The sequence below is a fragment of the Phyllobates terribilis genome, unplaced genomic scaffold, assembly GCF_046119375.1.
Source record: "Phyllobates terribilis strain yellow unplaced genomic scaffold, ASM4611937v1 Scaffold_7__3_contigs__length_470593459, whole genome shotgun sequence".
Lineage (NCBI taxonomy): Eukaryota > Metazoa > Chordata > Amphibia > Anura > Dendrobatidae > Phyllobates > Phyllobates terribilis.
This window is the reverse complement of record NW_027362767.1, coordinates 461,149,781-461,167,468: the sequence shown is the minus strand read 5'-3', so window position 1 is coordinate 461,167,468 and position 17,688 is coordinate 461,149,781.

Sequence of the window (17,688 nt, the reverse complement as noted above, 5' to 3'; positions counted from 1 at the left end):
AGTACATTCCCTCCACACACAGTATGATGTCCCCACAGTACATTCCCTCCACACACAGTATGATGTCCTCACAGTACATTCCTCCACACACAGTATGATGTCTCCACAGTACATTCCCCCCACACACAGTATGATGTCCTCACAGTACATTCCCCCACACATAGTATGATGTCCTCACAGTACATTCCCCCACACACAGTATGATGTCCTCACAGTATATTCCCTCACACACAGTATGATGTCCTCACAGTACATTCCCTCACACACAGTATGATGTCCCCACAGTGCATTCCCCACACACAGTATGATGTCCCCACAGTACATTCCCCCACACACAGTATGATGTCCTCACAGTACATTCCCTCACACACAGTATGATGTCTCCACAGTACATTCCCTCCACACACAGTATGATGTCCCCACAGTACATTCCCTCACACACAGTATGATGTCTCCACAGTACATTCCCTCCACACACAGTATGATGTCCCCACAGTACATTCCCTCCACACACAGTATGATGTCCTCACAGTACATTCCCTCCACACACAGTATGATGTCCCCACAGTACATCCCCCCACACACAGTATGATGTCCTCACAGTACATTCCCCACACACAGTATGATGTCTCCACAGTACATTCCTCCACACAGTATGATGTCCCCACAGTACATTCCTCCACACACAGTATGATGTCCCCAAAGTACATTCCCCACAAACACAGTATGATGTCCTCACAGTACATTCCTCCACACAGTATGATGTCCCCACAGTACATTTCTCCACACACAGTATGATGTCCCCACAGTACATTCCCCACACACACAGTATGATGGCCTCACAGTACATTCCCCCACACACAGTATGATGTCCTCACAGTACATTCCTCCACACACAGTATGATGTCCCCACAGTACATTCCCTCCACACACAGTATGATGTCTCCACAGTACATTCCCTCCACACACAGTATGATGTCCTCACAGTACATTCCTCCACACACAGTATGATGTCCCCACAGTACATTCCCTCCACACACAGTATGATGTCCTCACAGTACATTCCTCCACACACAGTATGATGTCCCCACAGTACATTCCCTCCACACACAGTATGATGTCTCCACAGTACATTCCCCACACACAGTATGATGTCCCCACAGTACATTCCCCACACACAGTATGATGTCCTCACAGTACATTCCCCACACACAGTATGATGTCCTCACAGTACATTCCCCCCACACACAGTATGATGTCCTCACAGTACATTCCCTCCACACACAGTATGATGTCTCCACAGTACATTCCCCCACACACAGTATGATGTCTCCACAGTACATTCCCCACACACAGTATGATGTCCCCACAGTACATTCCCTCCACACACAGTATGATGTCCCCACAGTACATTCCCCACACACAGTATGATGTCCCCACAGTACATTCCCTCCACACACAGTATGATGTCCCCACAGTACATTCCCTCCACACACAGTATGATGTCCTCACAGTACATTCCTCCACACACAGTATGATGTCTCCACAGTACATTCCCCCCACACACAGTATGATGTCTCCACAGTACATTCCCCCCACACACAGTATGATGTCCCCACAGTACATTCCCTCACACACAGTATGATGTCTCCACAGTACATTCCCTCCACACACAGTATGATGTCCCCACAGTACATTCCCTCCACACACAGTATGATGTCCTCACAGTACATTCCTCCACACACAGTATGATGTCTCCACAGTACATTCCCCCCACACACAGTATGATGTCCTCACAGTACATTCCCCACACACAGTATGATGTCCCCACAGTACATTCCCCCACACATAGTATGATGTCCTCACAGTACATTCCCCCACACACAGTATGATGTCCTCACAGTATATTCCCTCACACACAGTATGATGTCCTCACAGTACATTCCCTCACACACAGTATGATGTCCCCACAGTGCATTCCCCACACACAGTATGATGTCCCCACAGTACATTCCCCCACACACAGTATGATGTCCTCACAGTACATTCCCTCACACACAGTATGATGTCTCCACAGTACATTCCCTCCACACACAGTATGATGTCCCCACAGTACATTCCCTCACACACAGTATGATGTCTCCACAGTACATTCCCTCCACACACAGTGTGATGTCCCCACAGTACATTCCCTCCACACACAGTATGATGTCCTCACAGTACATTCCCTCCACACACAGTATGATGTCCCCACAGTACATCCCCCCACACACAGTATGATGTCCTCACAGTACATTCCCCACACACAGTATGATGTCTCCACAGTACATTCCTCCACACAGTATGATGTCCCCACAGTACATTCCTCCACACACAGTATGATGTCCCCACAGTACATTCCCCACACACACAGTATGATGTCCTCACAGTACATTCCTCCACACAGGATGATGTCCCCACAGTACATTTCTCCACACACAGTATGATGTCCCCACAGTACATTCCCCACACACACAGTATGATGTCCTCACAGTACATTCCCCCACACACAGTATGATGTCCTCACAGTACATTCCTCCACACACAGTATGATGTCCCCACAGTACATTCCCTCCACACACAGTATGATGTCTCCACAGTACATTCCCTCCACACACAGTATGATGTCCTCACAGTACATTCCTCCACACACAGTATGATGTCCCCACAGTACATTCCCTCCACACACAGTATGATGTCTCCACAGTACATTCCCTCCACACACAGTATGATGTCCTCACAGTACATTCCTCCACACACAGTATGATGTCCCCACAGTACATTCCCTCCACACACAGTATGATGTATCCACAGTACATTCCCTCCACACACAGTATGATGTCCTCACAGTACATTCCTCCACACACAGTATGATGTCCCCACAGTACATTCCCTCCACACACAGTATGATGTCTCCACAGTACATTCCCCCACACACAGTACGATGTCCTCACAGTACATTCCCTCCACACACAGTATGATGTCCCCACAGTACATTCCCTCCACACACAGTATGATGTCCCCACAGTACATTCTCTCCACACACAGTATGATGTCCTCACAGTACATTCCCTCCACACACAGTATGATGTCTCCACAGTACATTCCTCCACACACAGTATGATGTCCCCACAGTACATTCCCTCCACACACAGTATGATGTCTCCACAGTACATTACTCCACACACAGTATGATGTCCCCACAGTACATTCCTCCACACACAGTATGATGTCCTCACAGTACATTCCCCCACACACAGTATGATGTCCTCACAGTACATTCCTCCACACACAGTATGATGTCTCCACAGTACATTCCCCCCACACACAGTATGATGTCCCCACAGTTCATTCCCCACACACACAGTATGATGTCCTCACAGTACATTCCCCCACACACAGTATGATGTCCTCACAGTACATTCCTCCACACACAGTATGATGTCCCCACAGTACATTCCCTCCACACACAGTATGATGTCTCCACAGTACATTCCCTCCACACACAGTATGATGTCCTCACAGTACATTCCTCCACACACAGTATGATGTCCCCACAGTACATTCCCTCCACACACAGTATGATGTCTCCACAGTACATTCCCCCACACACAGTATGATGTCCTCACAGTACATTCCTCCACACACAGTATGATGTCCCCACAGTACATTCCCTCCACACACAGTATGATGTCCCCACAGTACATTCCCCCACACACAGTATGATGTCCTCACAGTACATTCCCTCCACACACAGTATGATGTTCCCACAGTACATTCTCTCCACACACAGTATGATGTCCTCACAGTACATTCCCTCCAGACACAGTATGATGTCTCCACAGTACATTCCTCCACACAGTATGATGTCCCCACAGTACATTCCTCCACACACAGTATGATGTTCCCACAGTACATTCCCCACACACACAGTATGATGTCCCCACAGTACATTCCCCACACACAGTATGATGTCCCCACAGTACATTCCCCACACACAGTATGATGTCCTCACAGTACATTCCCTCCACACACAGTATGATTTCTCCACAGTACATTCCTCCACACAGTATGATGTCCCCACAGTACATTCCTCCACACACAGTATGATGTCTCCACAGTACATTCCATACACACAGTATGATGTCCCCACAGTACATTCCCTCCACACACAGTATGATGTCCCCACAGTACATTCCCCACACACAGTATGATGTCCCCACAGTACATTCCCTCCACACACAGTATGATGTCCCCACAGTACATTCCCTCCACACACAGTATGATGTCCTCACAGTACATTCCTCCACACACAGTATGATGTCTCCACAGTACATTCCCCCCACACACAGTATGATGTCTCCACAGTACATTCCCCCCACACACAGTATGATGTCCCCACAGTACATTCCCTCACACACAGTATGATGTCTCCACAGTACATTCCCTCCACACACAGTATGATGTCCCCACAGTACATTCCCTCCACACACAGTATGATGTCCTCACAGTACATTCCTCCACACACAGTATGATGTCTCCACAGTACATTCCTCCACACACAGTATGATGTCCCCACAGTACATTCCCTCCACACACAGTATGATGTCTCCACAGTACATTCCTCCACACACAGTATGATGTCCCCACAGTACATTCCTCCACACACAGTATGATGTCCCCACAGTACATTCCCCACACACACAGTATGATGTCCTCACAGTACATTCCCCCACACACAGTATGATGTCCTCACAGTACATTCCTCCACACACAGTATGATGTCCCCACAGTACATTCCCTCCACACACAGTATGATGTCTCCACAGTACATTCCCTCCACACACAGTATGATGTCCTCAAGGTACATTCCTCCACACACAGTATGATGTCCTCACAGTACATTCCCTCCACACATAGTATGATGTCTCCACAGTACATTCCTCCACACACAGTATGATGTCCCCACAGTACATTCCCTCCACACACAGTATGATGTCTCCACAGTACATTCCTCCACACACAGTATGATGTCCCCACAGTACATTCCTCCGCACACAGTATGATGTCCCCACAGTACATTCCCCACACACACAGTATGATGTCCTCACAGTACATTCCCCCACACACAGTATGATGTCCTCACAGTACATTCCCACCACACACAGTATGATGTCCTCACAGTACATTCCTCCACACACAGTATGATGTCCCCACAGTACATTCCCTCCACACACAGTATGATGTCTCCACAGTACATTCCCTCCACACACAGTATGATGTCCCCACAGTACATTCCCCCCACACACAGTATGATGTCCTCACAGTACATTCCTCCACACACAGTATGATGTCCTCAAGGTACATTCCTCCACACACAGTATGATGTCCCCACAGTACATTCCCTCCACACACAGTATGATGTCTCCACAGTACATTCCCCCACACACAGTATGATGTCCTCACAGTACATTCCTCCACACACAGTATGATGTCCCCACAGTACATTCCCTCCACACACAGTATGATGTCCCCACAGTACATTCCCCCACACACAGTATGATGTCCTCACAGTACATTCCCTCCACACACAGTATGATGTCCCCACAGTACATTCTCTCCACACACAGTATGATGTCCTCACAGTACATTCCCTCCAGACACAGTATGATGTCTCCACAGTACATTCCTCCACACAGTATGATGTCCCCACAGTACATTCCTCCACACACAGTATGATGTCCCCACAGTACATTCCCCACACACACAGTATGATGTCCCCACAGTACATTCCCCACACACAGTATGATGTCCCCACAGTACATTCCCCACACACAGTATTATGTCCTCACAGTACATTCCCTCCACACACAGTATGATGTCTCCACAGTACATTCCTCCACACAGTATGATGTTCCCACAGTACATTCCTCCACACACAGTATGATGTCCCCACAGTACATTCCCCACACACACAGTATGATGTCCCCACAGTACATTCCCCACACACAGTATGATGTCCCCACAGTACATTCCCTCCACACACAGTATGATGTCCCCACAGTACATTCTCTCCACACACAGTATGATGTCCCCACAGTACATTCCCTCCACACAGTATGATGTCCCCACAGTACATTCCTCCACACACAGTATGATGTCCCCACAGTACATTCCCCACACACACAGTATGATGTCCTCACAGTACATTCCCTCCACACACAGTATGATGTCTCCACAGTACATTCCCTCCACACAGTATGATGTCCCCACAGTACATTCCTCCACACACAGTATGATGTCCCAACAGTACATTCCCCACACACACAGTATGATGTCCTCACAGTACATTCCCCCACACACAGTATGATGTCCTCACAGTACATTCCTCCACACACAGTATGATGTCCCCACAGTACATTCCCTCCACACACAGTATGATGTCTCCACAGTACATTCCCTCCACACACAGTATGATGTCCTCACAGTACATTCCCTCCAAACACAGTATGATGTCTCCACAGTACATTCCCCCACACACAGTATGATGTCCTCACAGTACATTCCCTCCACACACAGTATGATGTCCCCACAGTACATTCCCTCCACACACAGTATGATGTCCCCACAGTACATTCTCTCCACACACAGTATGATGTCCTCACAGTACATTCCCTCCACACACAGTATGATGTCTCCACAGTACATTCCTCCACACACAGTATGATGTCCCCACAGTACATTCCCTCCACACACAGTATGATGTCCTCACAGTACATTCCTCCACACACAGTATGATGTCTCCACAGTACATTCCCCCACACATAGTATGATGTCCTCACAGTACATTCCCCCACACACAGTATGATGTCCTCACAGTACATTCCCTCACACACAGTATGATGTCCTCACAGTACATTCCCTCACACACAGTATGATGTCCTCACAGTACATTCCCCACACACAGTATGATGTCCCCACAGTACATTCCCCCACACATAGTATGATGTCCTCACAGTACATTCCCCCACACATAGTATGATGTCCTCACAGTACATTCCCCCACACACAGTATGATGTCCTCACAGTACATTCCCTCACACACAGTATGATGTCCTCACAGTACATTCCCCCCACACACAGTATGATGTCCTCACAGTACATTCCCCACACACAGTATGATGTCCCCACAGTACATTCCCCCACACATAGTATGATGTCCTCACAGTACATTCCCCCACACACAGTATGATGTCCTCACAGTACATTCCCTCACACACAGTATGATGTCCTCACAGTACATTCCCTCACACACAGTATGATGTCCCCACAGTACATTCCCCACACACAGTATGATGTCCCCAGAGTACATTCCCCCACACACAGTATGATGTCCTCACAGTACATTCCCTCACACACAGTATGATGTCTCCACAGTACATTCCCTCCACACAAAGTATGATGTCCCCACAGTACATTCCCTCACACACAGTATGATGTCTCCACAGTACATTCCCTCAACACACAGTATGATGTCCCCACAGTACATTCCCTCCACACACAGTATGATGTCCTCACAGTACATTCCCTCCACACACAGTATGATGTCCCCACAGTACATTCCCCCACACACAGTATGATGTCCTCACAGTACATTCCCTCCACACAGTATGATGTCTCCACAGTACATTCCTCCACACACAGTATGATGTCCCCACAGTACATTCCCCCACACACAGTATGATGTCCTCACAGTACATTCCCCACACACAGTATGATGTCTCCACAGTACATTCCTCCACACAGTATGATGTCCACACAGTACATTCCTCCACACACAGTATGATGTCCCCACAGTACATTCCCCACACACACAGTATGATGTCCTCACAGTACATTCCCCCACACACAGTATGATGTCCTCACAGTACATTCCCTCCACACACAGTATGATGTCCTCACAGTACATTCCCTCCACACACAGTATGATGTCCCCACAGTACATTCCCCCACACACAGTATGATGTCCTCACAGTACATTCCCCACACACAGTATGATGTCTCCACAGTACATTCCTCCACACAGTATGATGTCCACACAGTACATTCCTCCACACACAGTATGATGTCCCCACAGTACATTCCCCACACACACAGTATGATGTCCTCACAGTACATTCCCCCACACACAGTATGATGTCCTCACAGTACATTCCTCCACACAGTATGATGTCCCCACAGTACATTCCTCCACACACAGTATGATGTCCCCACAGTACATTCCCCACACACACAGTATGATGTCCTCACAGTACATTCCCCCACACACAGTATGATGTCCTCACAGTACATTCCTCCACACACAGTATGATGTCCCCACAGTACATTCCCTCCACACACAGTATGATGTCTCCACAGTACATTCCCTCCACACACAGTATGATGTCCTCACAGTACATTCCTCCACACACAGTATGATGTCCCCACAGTACATTCCCTCCACACACAGTATGATGTCTCCACAGTACATTCCCCCCACACACAGTATGATGTCCTCACAGTACATTCCCTCCACACACAGTATGATGTCCCCACAGTACATTCCCTCCACACACAGTATGATGTCCCCACAGTACATTCCCTCCACACACAGTATGATGTCCTCACAGTACATTCCCTCCACACACAGTATGATGTCTCCACAGTACATTCCTCCACACACAGTATGATGTCCTCACAGTACATTCCCCACACACAGTATGATGTCCCCACAGTACATTCCTCCACACACAGTATGATGTCTCCACAGTACATTCCCCCACACACAGTATGATGTCTCCACAGTACATTCCTCCACACACAGTATGATATCCCCACAGTACATTCCCTCCACACACAGTATGATGTCTCCACAGTACATTCCTCCACACACAGTATGATGTCCCCACAGTACATTCCTCCACACACAGTATGATGTCCCCACAGTACATTCCCCACACACACAGTATGATGTCCTCACAGTACATTCCCCCACACACAGTATGATGTCCTCACAGTACATTCCTCCACACACAGTATGATGTCCCCACAGTACATTCCCTCCACACACAGTATGATGTCTCCACAGTACATTCCCTCCACACACAGTATGATGTCCTCACAGTACATTCCTCCACACACAGTATGATGTCCCCACAGTACATTCCCTCCACACACAGTATGATGTCTCCACAGTACATTCCCTCCACACACAGTATGATGTCCCCACAGTACATTCCCTCCACACACAGTATGATGTCTCCACAGTACATTCCCCCCACACACAGTATGATGTCCTCACAGTACATTCCCTCCACACACAGTATGATGTCCCCACAGTACATTCCCTCCACACACAGTATGATGTCCCCACAGTACATTCCCTCCACACACAGTATGATGTCCTCACAGTACATTCCCTCCACACACAGTATGATGTCTCCACAGTACATTCCTCCACACACAGTATGATGTCCCCACAGTACATTCCCTCCACACACAGTATGATGTCTCCACAGTACATTCCTCCACACACAGTATGATGTCCCCACAGTACATTCCCTCCACACACAGTATGATGTCCCCACAGTACATTCTCTCCACACACAGTATGATGTCCTCACAGTACATTCCCCACACACAGTATGATGTCCTCACAGTAAATTCCTCCACACACAGTATGATGTCCCCACAGTACATTCCCCACACACAGTATGATGTCCTCACAGTACATTCCCTCCACACACAGTATGATGTCTCCACAGTACATTCCTCCACACAGTATGATGTCCCCACAGTACATTCCTCCACACACAGTATGATGTCCCCACAGTACATTCCCCACACACACAGTATGATGTCCCCACAGTACATTCCCCACACACAGTATGATGTCCCCACAGTACATTCCCCACACACAGTATGATGTCCTCACAGTACATTCCCTCCACACACAGTATGATGTCTCCACAGTACATTCCTCCACACAGTATGATGTCCCCACAGTACATTCCTCCACACACAGTATGATGTCCCCACAGTACATTCCCCACACACACAGTATGATGTCCCCACAGTACATTCCCCACACACAGTATGATGTCCCCACTGTACATTCCCTCCACACACAGTATGATGTCCTCACAGTACATTCCTCCACACACAGTATGATGTCCCCACAGTACATTCTCTCCACACACAGTATGATGTCCTCACAGTACATTCCCTCCACACACAGTATGATGTCTCCACAGTACATTCCTCCACACAGTATGATGTCCCCACAGTACATTCCTCCACACACAGTATGATGTCCCCACAGTACATTCCCCACACACACAGTATGATGTCCTCACAGTACATTCCCCCACACACAGTATGATGTCCTCACAGTACATTCCTCCACACACAGTATGATGTCCCCACAGTACATTCCCTCCACACACAGTATGATGTCTCCACAGTACATTCCCTCCACACACAGTATGATGTCCCCACAGTACATTCCCTCCACACACAGTATGATGTCTCCACAGTACATTCCCCACACACAGTATGATGTCCTCACAGTATATTCCCCACACACAGTATGATGTCCTCACAGTACATTCCTCCACACACAGTATGATGTCCTCACAGTACATTCCCTCCACACACAGTATGATGTCTCCACAGTACATTCCCTCCACACACAGTATGATGTCTCCACAGTACATTCCCCACACACAGTATGATGTCCTCACAGTACATTCCCCCACACACAGTATGATGTCCCCACAGTACATTCCCTCCACACACAGTATGATGTCTCCACAGTACATTCCCCACACACAGTATGATGTCCTCACAGTACATTGCCCCACACACAGTATGATGTCCCCACAGTACATTCCCCACACACAGTATGATGTCCCCACAGTACATTCCCTCCACACACAGTATGATGTCTCCACAGTACATTCCCTCCACACACAGTATGATGTCTCCACAGTACATTCCCCACACACAGTATGATGTCCTCACAGTACATTCCCCCACACACAGTATGATGTCTCCACAGTACATTCCCTCCACACACAGTATGATGTCTCCACAGTACATTCCCCACACACAGTATGATGTCCTCACAGTACATTCCCCCACACACAGTATGATGTCCCCACAGTACATTCCTCCACACACAGTATGATGTCCTCACAGTACATTCCCTCCACACACAGTATGATGTCTCCACAGTACATTCCCTCCACACACAGTATGATGTCTCCACAGTACATTCCCCACACACAGTATGATGTCTCCACAGTACATTCCCTCCACACACAGTATGATGTCCCCACAGTACATTCCCCCACACACAGTATGATGTCCCCACAGTACATTCCCCCCACACACAGTATGATGTCCTCACAGTACATTCCCTCCACACAGTATGATGTCCCCACAGTATATTCCCTCCACACAGTATGATGTCCCCACAGTACATTCCCCCACACACACAGTATGATGTCCCCACAGTACATTCCCTCCACACACAGTATGATGTCCTCACAGTACATTCCCCCCACACACAGTATGATGTCTCCACAGTACATTCCCCCCACACACAGTATGATGTCCCTACAGTACATTCCCCACACACAGTATGATGTCCTCACAGTACATTCCTCCACACACAGTATGATGTCCCCACAGTACATTCCCTACACACACAGTATGATGTCTCCACAGTACATTCCCTCCACACACAGTATGATGTCTCCACAGTACATTCCCTCCACACACAGTATGATGTCTCCACAGTACATTCCCCACACACAGTATGATGTCTCCACAGTACATTCCCCCACACACACAGTATGATGTCCCCACAGTACATTCCCCCACACACACAGTATGATGTCCCCACAGTACATTCCCTCCACATACAGTATGATGTCCCCACAGTACATTCCCCCACACACAGTATGATGTCCCCACAGTACATTCCCTCCACACACAGTATGATGTCCTCACAGTACATTCCCCACACACAGTATGATGTCCTCACAGTACATTCCTCCACACACAGTATGATGTCTCCACAGTACATTCCCCCACACACACAGTATGATGTCCCCACAGTACATTCCCCCACACACACAGTATGATGTCCCCACAGTACATTCCCTCCACACACAGTATGATGTCCCCACAGTACATTCCCTCCACACACAGTATGATGTCCTCACAGTACATTCCCCACACACAGTATGATGTCCTCACAGTACATTCCCCCACACACAGTATGATGTCCCCACAGTACATTCCCCCACACACAGTATGATGTCCCCACAGTACATTCCCTCCACACACAGTATGATGTCCTCACAGTACATTCCCCACACACAGTATGATGTCCTCACAGTACATTCCCCCACACACAGTATGATGTCTCCACAGTACATTCCCCCCACACACAGTATGATGTCCCTACAGTACATTCCCCACACACAGTATGATGTCCTCACAGTACATTCCCCACACACAGTATGATGTCTCCACAGTACATTCCTCCACACACAGTATGATATCCCCACAGTACATTCCCTCCACACACAGTATGATGTCTCCACAGTACATTCCCTCCACACACAGTATGATGTCTCCACAGTACATTCCCCACACACAGTATGATGTCCCCACAGTACATTCCCTCCACACAGTATGATGTCCCCACAGTACATTCCCCCACACACACAGTATGATGTCCCCACAGTACATTCCCTCCACACACAGTATGATGTCCCCACAGTACATTCCCCCACACACAGTATGATGTCCCCACAGTACATTCCCTCCACACACAGTATGATGTCCCTACAGTACATTCCCCCACACACAGTATGATGTCCCCACAGTACATTCCTCCACACACAGTATGATGTCCTCACAGTACATTCCCTCCACACACAGTATGATGTCTCCACAGTACATTTCCCCACACACAGTATGATGTCCCCACAGTACATTCCCTCCACACACAGTATGGTGTCCTCACAGTACATTCCCCACACACAGTATGATGTCCTCACAGTACATTCCCCCACACACAGTATGATGTCTCCACAGTACATTCCCCCCACACACAGTATGATGTCCCTACAGTACATTCCCCACACACAGTATGATGTCCTCACAGTACATTCCTCCACACACAGTATGATGTCTCCACAGTACATTCCCCCACACACACAGTATGATGTCCCCACAGTACATTTCCCCACACACACAGTATGATGTCCCCACAGTACATTCCCTCCACACACAGTATGATGTCCCCACAGTACATTCCCCCACACAATATATGATGTCCCCACAGTACATTCCCTCCACACACAGTATGATGTCCTCACACTACATTCCCCACACACAGTATGATGTCCTCACAGTACATTCCCCCACACACAGTATGATGTCTCCACAGTACATTCCCCCCACACACAGTATGATGTCCCTACAGTACATTCCCCACACACAGTATGATGTCTCCACAGTACATTCCTCCACACACAGTATGATATCCCCACAGTACATTCCCTCCACACACAGTATGATGTCTCCACAGTACATTCCCTCCACACACAGTATGATGTCTCCACAGTACATTCCCCACACACAGTATGATGTCCCCACAGTACATTCCCTCCACACAGTATGATGTCCCCACAGTACATTCCCCCACACACACAGTATGATGTCCCCACAGTACATTCCCTCCACACACAGTATGATGTCCCCACAGTACATTCCCCCCACACACAGTATGATGTCTCCACAGTACATTCCCCCACACACAGTATGATGTCTCCACAGTACATTCCCCCACACACAGTATGATGTCCCCACAGTACATTCCCTCCACACACAGTATGATGTCCTCACAGTACATTCCTCCACACAGTATGATGTCCCCACAGTACATTCCCTCCACACAGTATGATGTCCCCACAGTACATTCCCCCACACACACAGTATGATGTCCCCACAGTACATTCTCTCCACACACAGTATGATGTCCCCACAGTACATTCCCCCACACACAGTATGATGTCCCCACAGTACATTCCCCCACACACACAGTATGATGTCCCCACAGTACATTCCCTCCACACACAGTATGATGTCCTCACAGTACATTCCCCCACACACAGTATGATGTCTCCACAGTACATTCCCCCCACACACAGTATGATGTCCCTACAGTACATTCCCCACACACAGTATGATGTCCTCACAGTACATTCCTCCACACACAGTATGGTGTCTCCACAGTACATTCCCCCACACTCACAGTATGATGTCCCCACAGTACATTCCCCCACACACACAGTATGATGTCCCCACAGTACATTCCCTCCACACACAGTATGATGTCCCCACAGTACATTCCCCCACACACAGTATGATGTCCCCACAGTACATTCCCTCCACACACAGTATGATGTCCTCACAGTACATTCCCCACACACAGTATGATGTCCTCACAGTACATTCCCCCACACACAGTATGATGTCTCCACAGTACATTCCCCCCACACACAGTATGATGTCCCTACAATACATTCCCCACACACAGTATGATGTCCTCACAGTACATTCCCCACACACAGTATGATGTCTCCACAGTACATTCCTCCACACACAGTATGATATCCCCACAGTACATTCCCTCCACACACAGTATGATGTCTCCACAGTACATTCCCTCCACACACAGTATGATGTCTCCACAGTACATTCCCCACACACAGTATGATGTCCCCACAGTACATTCCCTCCACACAGTATGATGTCCCCACAGTACATTCCCCCACACACACAGTATGATGTCCCCACAGTACATTCCCTCCACACACAGTATGATGTCCCCACAGTACATTCCCCCACACACAGTATGATGTCCCCACAGTACATTCCCTCCACACACAGTATGATGTCCCTACAGTACATTCCCCCACACACAGTATGATGTCCCCACAGTACATTCCTCCACACACAGTATGATGTCCTCACAGTACATTCCCTCCACACACAGTATGATGTCTCCACAGTACATTCCCCCACACACAGTATGATGTCCCCACAGTACATTCCCTCCACACACAGTATGGTGTCCTCACAGTACATTCCCCACACACAGTATGATGTCCTCACAGTACATTCCCCCACACACAGTATGATGTCTCCACAGTACATTCCCCCCACACACAGTATGATGTCCCTACAGTACATTCCCCACACACAGTATGATGTCCTCACAGTACATTCCTCCACACACAGTATGATGTCTCCACAGTACATTCCCCCACACTCACAGTATGATGTCCCCACAGTACATTCCCCCACACACACAGTATGATGTCCCCACAGTACATTCCCTCCACACACAGTATGATGTCCCCACAGTACATTCCCCCACACACAGTATGATGTCCCCACAGTACATTCCCTCCACACACAGTATGATGTCCTCACAGTACATTCCCCACACACAGTATGATGTCCTCACAGTACATTCCCCCACACACAGTATGATGTCTCCACAGTACATTCCCCCACACACAGTATGATGTCCCTACAATACATTCCCCACACACAGTATGATGTCCTCACAGTACATTCCCCACACACAGTATGATGTCTCCACAGTACATTCCTCCACACACAGTATGATATCCCCACAGTACATTCCCTCCACACACAGTATGATGTCTCCACAGTACATTCCCTCCACACACAGTATGATGTCTCCACAGTACATTCCCCACACACAGTATGATGTCCCCACAGTACATTCCCTCCACACAGTATGATGTCCCCACAGTACATTCCCCCACACACACAGTATGATGTCCCCACAGTACATTCCCTCCACACACAGTATGATGTCCCCACAGTACATTCCCCCACACACAGTATGATGTCCCCACAGTACATTCCCTCCACACACAGTATGATGTCCCTACAGTACATTCCCTCACACACAGTATGATGTCCCCACAGTACATTCCTCCACACACAGTATGATGTCCTCACAGTACATTCCCTCCACACACAGTATGATGTCTCCACAGTACATTCCCCCACACACAGTATGATGTCCCCACAGTACATTCCCTCCACACACAGTATGGTGTCCTCACAGTACATTCCCCACACACAGTATGATGTCCTCACAGTACATTCCCCCACACACAGTATGATGTCTCCACAGTACATTCCCCCCACACACAGTATGATGTCCCTACAGTACATTCCCCACACACAGTATGATGTCCTCACAGTACATTCCTCCACACACAGTATGATGTCTCTACAGTACATTCCCCCACACACACAGTATGATGTCCCCACAGTACATTCCCCCACACACACAGTATGATGTCCCCACAGTACATTCCCTCCACACACAGTATGATGTCCCCACAGTACATTCCCCCACACACAGTATGATGTCCCCACAGTACATTCCCTCCACACACAGTATGATGTCCTCACAGTACATTCCCCACACACAGTATGATGTCCTCACAGTACATTCCCCCACACACAGTATGATGTCTCCACAGTACATTCCCCCCACACACAGTATGATGTCCCTACAGTACATTCCCCACACACAGTATGATGTCTCCACAGTACATTCCTCCACACACAGTATGATATCCCCACAGTACATTCCCTCCACACACAGTATGATGTCTCCACAGTACATTCCCTCCACACACAGTATGATGTCTCCACAGTACATTCCCCACACACAGTATGATGTCCCCACAGTACATTCCCTCCACACAGTATGATGTCCCCACAGTACATTCCCCCACACACACAGTATGATGTCCCCACAGTACATTCCCTCCACACACAGTATGATGTCCCCACAGTACATTCCCCCCACACACAGTATGATGTCTCCACAGTACATTCCCCCACACACAGTATGATGTCCTCACAGTACATTCCCTCCACACACAGTATGATGTCTCCACAGTACATTCCCCCACACACAGTATGATGTCCCCACAGTACATTCCCTCCACACACAGTATGGTGTCCTCACAGTACATTCCCCACACACAGTATGATGTCCTCACAGTACATTCCCCCACACACAGTATGATGTCTCCACAGTACATTCCCCCCACACACAGTATGATGTCCCTACAGTACATTCCCCACACACAGTATGATGTCCTCACAGTACATTCCTCCACACACAGTATGATGTCTCCACAGTACATTCCCCCACACACACAGTATGATGTCCCCACAGTACATTCCCCCACACACACAGTATGATGTCCCCACAGTACATTCCCTCCACACACAGTATGATGTCCCCACAGTACATTCCCCCACACACAGTATGATGTCCCCACAGTACATTCCCTCCACACACAGTATGATGTCCTCACAGTACATTCCCCACACACAGTATGATGTCCTCACAGTACATTCCCCCACACACAGTATGATGTCTCCACAGTACATTCCCCCCACACACAGTATGATGTCCCTACAGTACATTCCCCACACACAGTATGATGTCTCCACAGTACATTCCTC